The sequence below is a fragment of the Oryctolagus cuniculus genome, chromosome 21, assembly GCF_051225735.1.
Source record: "Oryctolagus cuniculus isolate XC-2025 breed Fujian yellow rabbit chromosome 21, ASM5122573v1, whole genome shotgun sequence".
Taxonomy (NCBI): domain Eukaryota; kingdom Metazoa; phylum Chordata; class Mammalia; order Lagomorpha; family Leporidae; genus Oryctolagus; species Oryctolagus cuniculus.
The window spans coordinates 49,369,375-49,382,213 of NC_142887.1; the positions used below are offsets into that span (position 1 = coordinate 49,369,375).

Consider the following 12,839-nt stretch of genomic DNA (forward strand, 5'->3'; position numbering starts at 1 on the left):
AGAGTCCGAGTCCGAGAGAGAGAGAGAGAGAGAGAGAGAGAGAGGTCTTCCATCCACTGGTTAACTCCCCATTTGGCCACAATGGCCAGAGTTGCGCCAATCCGAAATGAGGAGCCAGGAACTTCTTTTGGGTTTCCCATGTGGGCCATCTTCTACTGCTTTCACAGGCCATAGCAGAGAGCCGGATTGGAGGAGGAGTAGCCTGGACTGGAACCTACAGCCATATGGGATGCTGGCACTGCAGGTGGTGGCTTTACCCACTATACCACAGCGCCGGCCCCTGCCACAGCTTTTAAAGCCCAAAGATGGGGCTTGGCAGTGAGGTCTTCAGCAGAGAACTCCAGACACATGAACCTTTCCTTGGCTTTGTTGGAATCGCTTTAAGGAGACATCAATGACTCTGCCAAGTATGAGATGTTTACATTTCAGAATGGAGGTGTTCAAACTTTATGCAAATACCCCGAGATTGTCCTGCAATTCAAAATGCAGCTGCTGACAGGGAGGCAAGTCCTCTGTGACTTCAGGCAGACAAAGGAGAGTGGAAACACGGTGTCCATTAAGGCTCTGAAATTCTGTCAATATCAATTATTCAACAACAGTTTCTTTTTTCCTATATAATTTGGACAGTTCTCATGCCAGCTATTACTTTTGCAAACTATCAATTTTTGACCCTCCTCCTTTTCAAGTAGAGATTCTCAGAGGAGAATATTTGCATATTTAGGAATCACAAGCTCTGTTGCCAGGTGAAGTTCTGGTTACCCATAGGATGTGCAGCTTTTGCAGTAGTCTACATTTTTGAATGCATATTTATTTTTCAGCTTACAAAAGAGAAATATCAATCAAGTGTGCATGACCCAAATAGTGAGTACGTGTTCATAGCAGCAGTGAACACAGCTAAAAAATATGCACTGACAGAACTCTCAGGCACCTGGGCATGGCACACATTGGTCGGGTCCCCTCAACTTGAAGTGAGAGTCCCTTGTTTCCTCGACTAGAGTCTGACTTGACTTGATTGGACCACATCCATCTCCTGCTCATGTTTTGTTCATTCTGTGACTCTAAAAGCCAGCAGGATTTGCACAGATTTCCTTGGTGCTGCTTCTTTCTCAGAACAAACACCTTCTTGCAACTAGCTTTATAGAAAGTCCATCTCATATGCACTCAACAAACAGACCTCACTGGGAAGAAATCCCTTTGTCTAGGCCTACTTTTAGCAATGCAGTAAAACAACCATTTTATTTTTTTCTTTAAAGCAGCCATTTTTTTTCTTTAAAGCACATCCAGCACTGTGCTGTAGCAGATAAAGCCGCCACCTGCAATGCCAGCATCCCATATGGGTTCCGGTTCAAGTCCTGGCTGCTCCATTTCCAGTCCAGCTCTCTGCTATGGCCTGGAAAAGCAGTAGAAACTGGTTCAAGTCCTGAGCCTCTAAACCCATGTAGGAGACCTGGAAGAAGCTCCTGGATCCTGGCTTTGGATCAGCTCAGCTCTGGCCATTGCGGCCATCTGGGGAGAGAACCAGCAGATGGAAGACCTCTCTCTCTTTCTCTCTCTCTCTCTCTCTCTCTTTCCCTCTCTCTCTCTCTGCCTCTGCCTCTCTGTAACTCTGCCTTTCAAATAAGTAAATAAATCTTTCTTAAAAATACTATCAGGAATGTTCAGATACTTAGTAAAAATCTGATCGAGTTTTTAGGTTAATCAATTCTCCTTGATTTTGATTCCGTTACTTGAGCTCTGGGCAAAAACAGAGAGTAGGGAGATATTAAATCAAGTAAAGCTGTAGAAGGGCTTCTAAAGAAGAGAAAAGATTACATGGATAAAATAATCTAATGAAAATGTTCCTGATAACTATGATTTTTGTCTGACTTTAGTACCTTCTCACTGAAGTATGGACAGGGCCAAGAATAAAGCATTGATTTACTGGCCCTAGAGCCAGAGGTAATAATCTGAGGATCAAAAGAAATTAGCAATGTTTTTTCCCAACACCAAACTTTTCTATTCTTTCAAGATCACCATTTTCCAACACACACACACACATACACACACACACACTCATAAGGCTGAAAAAGAAAAACTTCTTTATTATAAAGAAACTTTACTGTTGACATTCAGAATGTCTTTTAATTTATTCTATGGGGCTTCCCATGTCTGTTCTTGAAATTTAGGGTAGAGTTGATGTTTTTCTTCACTAACAGGTAATCAAAATACACCATTGGCACATCTAATCTTAGTAAAATAATAAAAACTTTCAATAATCAAAATTATAGCTACCTTTTTTTCCCAATTCAATCCTAATGTAGGTTGACTATTTACAGGAGAAATAGGATGTGACAGGTACCTGCAGATAATCTGATTTAGTTAAGCTCTCTCTTCACTTATTATGCTAGAAAAGATGGTAATTCACTTGACTTTTGGCATCACTGACACTTTCTAGTCAGGTAGATGGGTCTAAGACAATCTGTATCATCTCTCCTGTGCACATGGACCACCTCTGTTCCATGACATAAACTTAAGCAACAATTGTTCTTACAAACTCTAAGAATACAGGTCACTTAAAAAAGCCATCTCTTTGTCATTCCACTTTCAAAACACGTGGCCAGTCTTGGGCATGAGTCAGATTCAAGTCTGACTCATGAAGCCGGCGCCGCGGCTCACTAGGCTAATCCTCCGCCTAGCGGCGCCGGCACACCGGGTTCTAGTCCCGGTCGGGGCGCCGGATTCTGTCCCGGTTGCCCCTCTTCCAGGCCAGCTCTCTGCTGTGGCCAGGGAGTGCAGTGGAGGATGGCCCAGGTGCTTGGGCCCTGCACCCCATGGGAGACCAGGAAAAGCACCTGGCTCCTGGCTCCTGCCATCGGATCAGCGCGGTGCGCCGGCCGCAGCGCGCCGGCCACGGCGGCCATTGGAGGGTGAAACAACGGCAAAAGGAAGACCTTTCTCTCTGTCTCTCTCTCTCACTGTCCACTCTGCCTGTCAAAAAAAAAAAAAAAAAAAAAAAAAGTCTGACTCATGGCAGGAGTCACTATTTATGCTCCCCAGATAATCTTCTGAAAGCCCCTCTCTCCTGATCATATGAAGGGAGTTGCATCCTGACTCCTTCCCCTTGGAAGTGTGATAGGACACTTAGCACAGTAGCTAGTCTCTGTTTTTGTTTTTGTTTTTATTGATTTTCCATCAAAGTGGCTCCCAGAAAGCCCCAAATAAAGTGACTCTATGTAGAATGAAAATCAGGATCTGATTTTAAATCAATGGTTTTGTAATACGGAGAAACAATCTAAAATAGAGTCTGCTGGGTTTGAAAATCTCTAGAACTCTGAATTGTGCTTAATGAGAATCAGGCTTTGACTTCCACAGCATTTGGGTTTGAAATTCCTCTTGAATATCAGAAATCTTAGTATTTCAACACGACCCATTTCCACGAGCATCAGAAACACACTAGCTACAACACTGTGGAATGTTTTCCCTGTAATTTGCTGTTTTAACATGTTTTTGCTTGGCATTTTCAAATTTTACTATTTCTTTTGCCATTAACTATTTCTAGGGTAGCTTTATGAATTTAAGTTTTGGTATTTGTGCAAGATTTACCTGGTAAGAAAGAATAATTTCTAAAAATTACATTTTAATAAATCTTATCAAAGTTCAGAATATGTTAGGATGAAACCATGCACAGTTTACTTTGTGGGTGATACTTTTCCTTCATACCCACAGAAAGAACTATATAAACTACACAGATTTGCATTCAGAGGGCATGTTAAAACTAAGAGGTAGAATTGACTTAAAATTCTTGGTGGAAGTCAAACCTTTATCATGTAAACATATTTTCCTGTGTAATTTCATGAAAGCTCATTTATTTATCTTGCTAATACTACAGTCCAATATAACTTTATTTCTAAATTCATTTTTACAAGCTATAGCTTTTTGCAAAGATAATAGTAGGAAAGCATTTATAAACCATTGATTTTCATAAATTGGCCCCAATCAGATGTTTAGTAGGCATAGTATTATCTCCAGTTTTTACACTCTTTAAAAAAAAAGCACTGGAAACTTTCATTTTGTTAATATTAAAAAAGGCCAATTTATTAGATTCTGTGTCCTATGGTATTTTGGTTCTAACTTCCCTCCTTGTGTGTGTATATTTGAGTGTGTGTTCATGAGTATAAAGAAATCATTATTTTTTCAGTAAATGAATTTCTGGCCTGAATGCATTTTAGTCCACTTGCTATAATTCAATTTACTTCCTTCTAAAAATAATGCCTCAGTTGCAACCATCTCCTCCTTAAAATCTTCATGCAAGCAAGCTTAGTTAATAAATACAGATTAATATAGCTGAATACCAATTCCCACCTTAAGCCCTCTTTCTTGGAATATTATCATCAGATTGGTTTATGGAGAGAAGAAAACAACAATAAGGTTGGAAGGGTTGGAGACAGTGGTAAAATAGCAATAAAAATAATTATATAAAAATGCTAAAGATATAACATCTGTTTTTTGCTTAGCCCACTGAGCTTGACAGTTCCTGATTTATGCTATAGTCCATGTTTGAACAGATATGAAAAAGGGAAAGGTAAAAGAATGTCTATGTGAGATTATTAAATAGTGCAGGAAAAATAAGAGCCGTTATTACCCTGGCAAGAAAAAGAGAAACTCAGTGAAATTTCTTTCCACAAATTTGCCTTTGTGATCTGCAAGGTGCTGTTCCTCTGCTTACATTCTGTTACTCTGGCAATGCGCTCCTGTGAAATAAAGATTATTAAAGTGCATATGATTATTTTGCTGCTGAGTGAATAAGACAAGCTGCTTCTGAAATGCCTTATCAGAGAAATTCAATTTTAGACCCAATTGTGCTTTTGCCTCCTTCTAGCTTTCTCCTCCCTCCCCTCACTTCAAATAAAGCCATCATCTCCATGGTTACTACATGATATTTTGTTACTCATTGACACCCTGAGTATTTTAAGCTTTCTTTTAATTTCATGAACCCATTTTCCCATTTTATTATAGCTTTAGTCTATTTTTCAGCTATATACTATCTGTTTGGAAATCAGAATGCAATGTGTCTTTGACTTGATTTTTAGTATATAGTAGTAATAAAAGTAATGGGTTCTGAATTAAATATAAATACATATATTACCCATTGGATATGCAATATTTGAGCAAAGGATGAGGCAAAGAGCTTAGATATGGCATAAGGTATATAATGTGTACATATTTTCCTGTGTAACTTTATGAAAGTTCATTTATCTTGCTAATACTACAACCCAATATTACTTTATTTCTAAGTTCATTATCTTTTTTGCAAAGATAATGGTAAGAAAACACTTATAAAACATAGATTTTCATAAATTGGCTCCAATCATATGTTCAGTAGGCATTTTCTTATTGCCAGTTTTCACTCACTTTTAACCAATCTTTAGTCTCTTGGGTGTTCCCCATCCTGTACCACCCTAAGGTGACATTATAGAGATGGGAAGTTCTATAATTACATTGATAGTCACACTTTTGTTGCCTGATACCTCTACATTTCTATTCAGTTATGTAAGATAGTAGAGGAAAGATTCTCGCAAGTCTTAAAATTATTTAATACCAAACTTCATGAGGTTCTCTATTATTAGCCAATTTCCTGAAGAGAGAGTGATAATAGTTTTGCTAGCATTATCTATTGATTTTACAGGAACCTATAGTTTTAGCATGTACACAGTCCAAGCAAAGGCTAAGCAAACACAAATTGGCAATGGTTAGTGTGCATTGTTTTCATGCTATCTGCATGCTGATCTAACTTTCTCACCTAAACTAGTTTACATCATTATTACATCTAGTTGCCTAAGCTGTATTGCACTACATGAAAGGGAAGATAAAAGAGCAGCTGAAAGAGATAGAAGGAAGAATCAAAGAACATAAAACACAAAGTCTTGTATTGAGAAGCTGCACCAATTAACTCCAAATTACTGTGGAAGTCAGAAAAGAGGAGCCTTCAAGGAAAAATATTTGTTGCTGCACTGCATCTTGTTTTAGTGGGTTGTTGTCACTCATGTAACTTGCATTTAAAGCCATCCCTTTTTAAGAACTATGTCTTTTAATCTCTGCTCTTCCCCCTATAGTTTAATTAAAAGACAATGAACCTTTTAAAGTAGTCAAATGGGAAATATAAAATAGCACCATTTTATCAAGTCTTAAGATATTCCTATTCTCAAAGCATGAGAAGACTCCAAAAAATCATACTTGGCACTTTATTATATTCCAGTTACTCTGTGCCATCTCTTCATCAGGGTTCTTGGTTGGAATAGCTAATTGAAATCATAAAGGCAATTCAATCTCAGACTGAGTCCAAAATTTTAAACACAATGGTTAAACTATACCAATCTGATGTATTATCTTGACCATAACGCATGATTCTTAATTTTTAAAATGATATTTTTGTAAATCTGTATTCTTCCTATGTTGAAGTGACACAGTTCTAAAAATTAATGGACTTTCTTTTCAAGGTATTATTTACTCAAATATGTGATAGTTTTAGGGCAAGTCAGCTAAAATAAACTTAGTAAAATGTTAATGGTTGATAAGCAGGCCTAAATGCTTAGCTTTCGTCCAATTCCGTAGCCCAAATCTATTAATTTTGGCAAAGGCACCAAGAAATATCCATGCCATTTGAAATGTTACATGGGAGTCTTTAAAAATGAAGGTCTTGTCTACTCTTTATAGACATTAAAATGCTTCATCCCAAGGACCCCTTTATAGAAAATTGCAACCTGTTCTGTTTTACCTGCTTTGACAGGATGAAGGGCTGAGCTGGCCCTAGAGAAATGGGATACAGAGTCTGAGTAGCTCAAACTTGAGATTTCCAATAAACCCTCTCCACAATTAGAGGAAAGGCATAGAGGAAATTCATTTCATCAAAGAGTTGCAACCCATGAAGAATTATTCTATACTTCCTTACTTATTTCATAACTAAAAATCTAACTAAAATTGTATTCCTTCAATGTTTCACTCCAAGCCAACACAAAAGCTCATTTATAATCAGCCTAGTAAAGCACTGGCATGCACACATGTCCTTTTTATCACCTGACTGTAATACTCACTATCTTAATTCTTGATTTCTTGCAAGCTTAAATAAGCACTACTCTTATACAGTCATTATTATTCTTTAAAATTTATTATTTTATTTGAAAGGCAGAGTTATAAAGAGAGATGAGGAGAGACAGAGAGTGGGAGAGGGAGAGAGATCTTCCATCCTCTGGTTCACTCCCCAGATGGTTGCAAGAGCCAGGACTTAGCCAGGCTGAAGCCAGGAACCAGAAACTTCTGGGTCTCCCATGAGGGTATAGGAACTCATGTACTTGGACCATCTTCCGCTGCTTTCCCAGGCCCATTAGCAGGGAGATGGATTGGAAGTACCACAGCTGGGACTACAACTGGCACCCATATCAGATGCTGGTGCTGCAGGCCAGATATTTAACACATTGAGGTACAGCACTTTCCCCTAGTCATTATTATTCTTCAGCTATAAGTCCAATCACCTAGTATAGGTTGAAAGCTTGCATAGCTTCCTTTTTTTCTTACTGGACTAACAATTGCTACTAAGTAAATAATGGGCATATTTTAGTTAGTTAATAATGCAGGCAAGGCATGAGATTTAAGTTTAATAATTCACCCACAAATTCCTGTATTTGGAATGTTGCTAAAACTTCTCAATATACTACTCAGTTCAGTAATGACAAATCTCACCATCTTTTACCCTTCTGTAAAGTATGTCTGTCTCATTTCTTAGAGTGATTACATGCACAACAGATACCAAGAGTCTGAAATATTAACTTGGAAAAATTGATGCTTTCCCTTAGATTGTAAAAAGTTATTGTGATTAATCTAACATTAAAAAAATATACCAAAGCCACAAAATCACAAGTATGCCTCTTTGTAAGTCATCTACAAATATCATATTAATAAAAATGGAAGAATGGGGAAAAACAAAGTCTCTCATCACCACCTCCTAAACATTAACAATAGCGCAAATGATAATTTATTAGGAAAAATCCCAGCAATTCAGGGAATGTTCCTCAAACACATTCTGAAATCCTATATTACAGTAAACACAAGCTGAATTTCTGACAAATGCGGAAATCATGCAGTCTGTTCCCTTCTCTAATTTCTTATTTTTTGTATGAAAATATAATTAAATTGTACTAATCTGTCAGAAAGGAGATGAGAATATAATGCAAACTTCTCTCAATTAGCATAGAAAAGCATAAAAAAGTGATTTAAAGCTCAGACTCAAATAATATATACCCACATTTGAATACTGATTCTACTGACTACTGACAAGTTCTTCAACAGTCTAAGATTCAAATTATTCTTTTATACAATGACAATCATATAAATTTTGTAGGGTTGCTGTAATTGAATAAAATAGGTAAAATGTTCAGCATAGCAAATGTAATATAGCAAGTAAATATTCAACTGTTAGTTGAAACTGAAAGGGTTTTCCTGTGAGCTGGGGGAAAATCCACTGGAGAAATATTCATTTTTTAAAAAAGTTTTATTTCAAGGGAAGAATAACATACAGAAAGAGAGGGAGAGAGGGAGAGAGGGAGAGAGGCAGAGAGGGAGAGGGGGAGAGAGAGAGAGAATGTCTTTCATCCTCTGGTTGCAAGAGACAGGACTGAGCTAGACTGAAGCCAGGAGCCAGGAGGTTCTTCCAGGTCTCCCATGTGCGCACAGGGATCCAAGCACGTGGGCCATCCTTTGATGCTTTACCAGGCACATTAGCAGAGAGCTGGATCAGAAGTAGAGCAGCTACTCAAAACAGAAAACATTGTATATGAAATATAAAATGGAAAACAAAAAGCATAACCAGGCTCAGAAATAAGATATAAACCTCCATGACCCAACATAGAAAAAGAAATTCAAAGCAGGGTGTAGGGCTGAGGCTACTGGCATGCTGGACCCAAAGAGAAATGATGGTAGCCAGAGGTGGGGCTCCAGTGAGATAAGAACATACGTTTCATAGAAATGGGAAGGAAAGAGTACATGGGATGGCCGGCGCCGTGGCTCAACAGGCTAATCCTCTGCCTAGCGGCGCTGGCACACCAGGTTCTAGTCCCAGTCCGGGTGCCGGATTCTGTCCCAGTTGCCCCTCTTCCAGGCCAGCTCTCTGCTGTGGCCCAGGAGTGCAGTGGAGGATGGCCCAAGTCCTTGGGCCCTGCACCCCATGGGAGACCAGGAGAAGCACCTGGCTCCTGCCTTCGGATCAGCGCGGTGCGCCGGCCACAGTGCGTTGGTCGTGAAAAGAGTACATGGGACATTGAGGCTGGTTCAGGGCTCCTGCTCACCTGAAATAAAATACAGTGGGGGCTGTGGTTGTGGAGCAGTGGATTAAGGCACCCCTTGCAATACTAGCATCTCATATAGGAGTGCTTGGTCAAGTCCCAAATGCTCTGCTCCCAAGTTAGCTTCCTGCCAACAGGCTAGGGTAGCAGTGGAAGATGTTTCAAGCACTTGGGTCCCAGCCACCCATGATGGAAGTCTGGATGGAGTTCCTGGATCCTGGCTTTGGTATAGCCCAAACCTGGCTACTGTGGCCATTTGGGGAATGAATCAAGAAGTGGAAGATCTTTCTCTTCCTGTCTCTGTTACCCTGTATTTCAAACAAACAAACAAAATCTTTAAAAAAGAAAGAAAATGCAGTAGCTGAATGTGTAAACCAATACCCAGTAATACTCTGGGTTGAACATCAAACTGTCATTATAAAACCTATGGACGGGAGTGTTAGGGAATCAGATGCAGGTAATTGAAAAATCATCATAGGGAGTAATGAGCAAAGTCAAATAAAAAGAACACTAAGCTCATAAAACCTCCCACTCAAAATAGGCCTGCAAACCAAAATTCACAAAAATCTAATACAAACAAGGTATCAGGGCAGGTGCTGTGGCATAGTGGGTAAAGTCGCTGCTTGTAGTGCTAGCATCCCATATGGGCACCAGTTCAAGTTCCAGCTGCTCTGCTTCTGATCCAGGTCTTTGCTGTGGCCTGGAAAAGCAATGGAAGATGGCCCAAGTCCTTGGGCCCCTAAAGCCACATAGGAGACCAGGAAGAAGATCCTGGCTCCTGGCTTCAGATTGGTGCAGCTCTGGTCATTGCAGCCAATTAGGGAGTGAACCAGCAAATGGAAGACCTCTCACTCTCTCTGCCTCTCATCTCTCTGTGTAACCCTGACTTTCAAATAAATAAATAAATAAATCTTTAAACAAAAAAAAGCTATCGAACAGAAAGAACAATTGACAGTCAGAAAATTCTATCATTCCATGTAAAATTAGTTTAATTGAAACAGTTTGACAGGGGCCAGTACTGTGGTGCAGTGGGTTAAAGCCCTGGCCTGAAGTGCAGGTATCCCATATAGGTGCTGGTCTAGTTCCCCTGCTCCACTTCTGATCCAGTTCTCCGCTATGACCTAGGAAGGCAGTTGAAGATGGCCCAAGTGCTTGGGCCCCTGCACCCATGTGGGAGACCTGGAAGAAGCTCCTGGCTTGTGACTAAGGATCGGCACAGCTCTGGCTGTTGTGGCCATCTGGGGAGTGAACCATTGGATGGAAGAACTCTCTCTCTCTCTGTCTCTACCTCTCTCTGAAACTCTGTCTTTCAAATAAATAAAATAAATCTTAAAAAAAAAATAAACCATCTGACAAAGATTTAACAGAAGTACATTTACAATGTTTGAAAATATAAATGAAGGAAGAATCTCTGGCCAAAGGCAGAAATTGTAACATCAAAAAGGAAGAATAAAATAAGAACAGGAAGATATGGGTCAAAAGACATGAAGTAGTCAATGAAATTAACTCAATAACATGGATAAACTCTGAACTTGAATTTGAATATACAAAATCCTGAGAAATCAGCCAAAATTGCTATTAGATCTATTAAATGGGGTCAACATATTGTAGAATATGAGACCAATATACTGTACAAAGATCAAATGCATATCAATATGCTACCAATATATGGGCTACAATATTTGAAAATTAAGTAAATAATTCTTTTAAAGTGGCATCAACAAAAATCAATACATAGAAATAAATGTTAAAAGAAAAAGTTATATTTCTATACCTTAAAGTAAAAATGTTAAAAAATCTTAAGAGATCAAAATAAGTGTAAAGATATCTAATGGTTTTCCAGTAAACAGAAAGACCTGTTGACAGCATTGCTCCTCAAATTAATGTATAGATTCAAAAGGATCCCTATTAAAATTCCAGATACTTTCTTTAAAAAACTGACAAACCAATCCTAAAATTTAAGTGGAAATGCAAGGGACCCAGAATACCCCAGGAAATCTTCAGAAAGATGAATAAAGTTGTAGGATTTATAGTTCCTTATTCTAAAACTTACTAAAAAGTTACAGTAATCAAGAATCTGAGGTATTTGCCTAAGGATAAACACATAGTTCAGTAAAGAGAATTTGCCCCAAATGGTGGAGTTAGAATCATGCCAGGGGATCCCAATACAATCCCATCAAGGTGGCATACACCAATGCCATCTCACTAGTCCAAGTGATCAATTTCAGTTCACAATTGATCACACAGATAGGTCTAAGAGTCAAAGGGATCACACAAACAAGACTAGTGTCTGCTAATACTAGCTGATAGAATCAAAAAGGGAGAGAATGATCCATCATGGGAAGTGGGATACACAGCAGACTCATAGAATGGCAGATGTCCTAAATAGCACTCTGGCCTCAGAATCAGCCCTTAAGGCATTTGGATCTGGCTGAAGAGCCCATGAGAGTATTTTAGTCATGGAAAGCCAAGACACCCTGGAAAAAAAAAAAAGACCTAAATGGAAGATCTCTGTGAGTGAGATCCCAGTGGAAAGAATGGGGCCATCAAAGAAGGAGGTACCTTTCTCTGAAGGGAGGAGAGAACTTCCACTTTGACTATGACCCTGTTGGAATAAGATCGAAGTCGGCGAACTCAAAAGGCTTCCATAGCCTTGGCAACTCATGACTAGAGCCTAGGGAGATTACTGACGCCATAAACAAGAGTGTCAAATTGTTAAGTCAACAACAAGAGTCACTGTGTACTTACTTCTCATGTGGGATCTGTCCTTAGTGTGTTGTCCAAAGTGAATTAATTCTATAACTAGTACTCAAATAGTATTTTTCACTTTGTGTTTCTGTGTGAGTGCAAACTGATGAAATCTTTACTTAATACATACTAAATCGATCTTCTGTATATAGAGATAATTGAAAATGAATCTTGATGTGAATGGAATGGGAGAGGGAGTGGGAGATGGGAGGGGTGTGAGTGGGAGGGAAAATAAAAGAAATACACAATTACTCTTAGGTGTTTAATTAATGCTATAACTAGTACTCAAATAGTATTTTACACTTTGTGTTTCTGTGTGTGTGCAAACTGGAAATCTTTACTTAATATATGCTAAAATGATCTTCTGTATATAAAGATAATTGAAAATTAATCTTGATGTGAATGGAAGGGGAGAGGAAGTGGGAGAGGGGAGTGTTGTGGGTGGGAGGGAAGTTATGGGGGAGGAAGCTATTGTAATCCATAAGCTGTACTTTGGAAATTTATGTTCATTAAATAAAATAAAAAAAGAAAAAAAGAGAATTAAGATCCTAAAAGCACACCCATATATTTCTGGTCAATTGAGTGTCAACAAGGGTGCCAAGATAATTTGATGGAGGAAAGAAAAATCTTTTCAACAAATATGCTGTGTTATCCACATACAAATAAATGTTGTAATCCCTTACCTCACAGCATATACAAAATTAAGTCAAAACAGATTAAAGACCTATAAAAATGCTAAAAGAAAACAGAAGGGGGCTGGCGCTGTGGTGTAGTGGG

The 12,839-nt window shown here is 38.8% G+C and overlaps 1 pseudogene; it reads left to right on the forward strand.

The window, feature by feature from the left end:
* Nucleotides 1-348: 348 nt before the first annotated feature.
* Nucleotides 349-995, forward strand: LOC127489072 (inducible T-cell costimulator pseudogene; annotated as a pseudogene).
* Nucleotides 996-12,839: the final 11,844 nt, after the last annotated feature.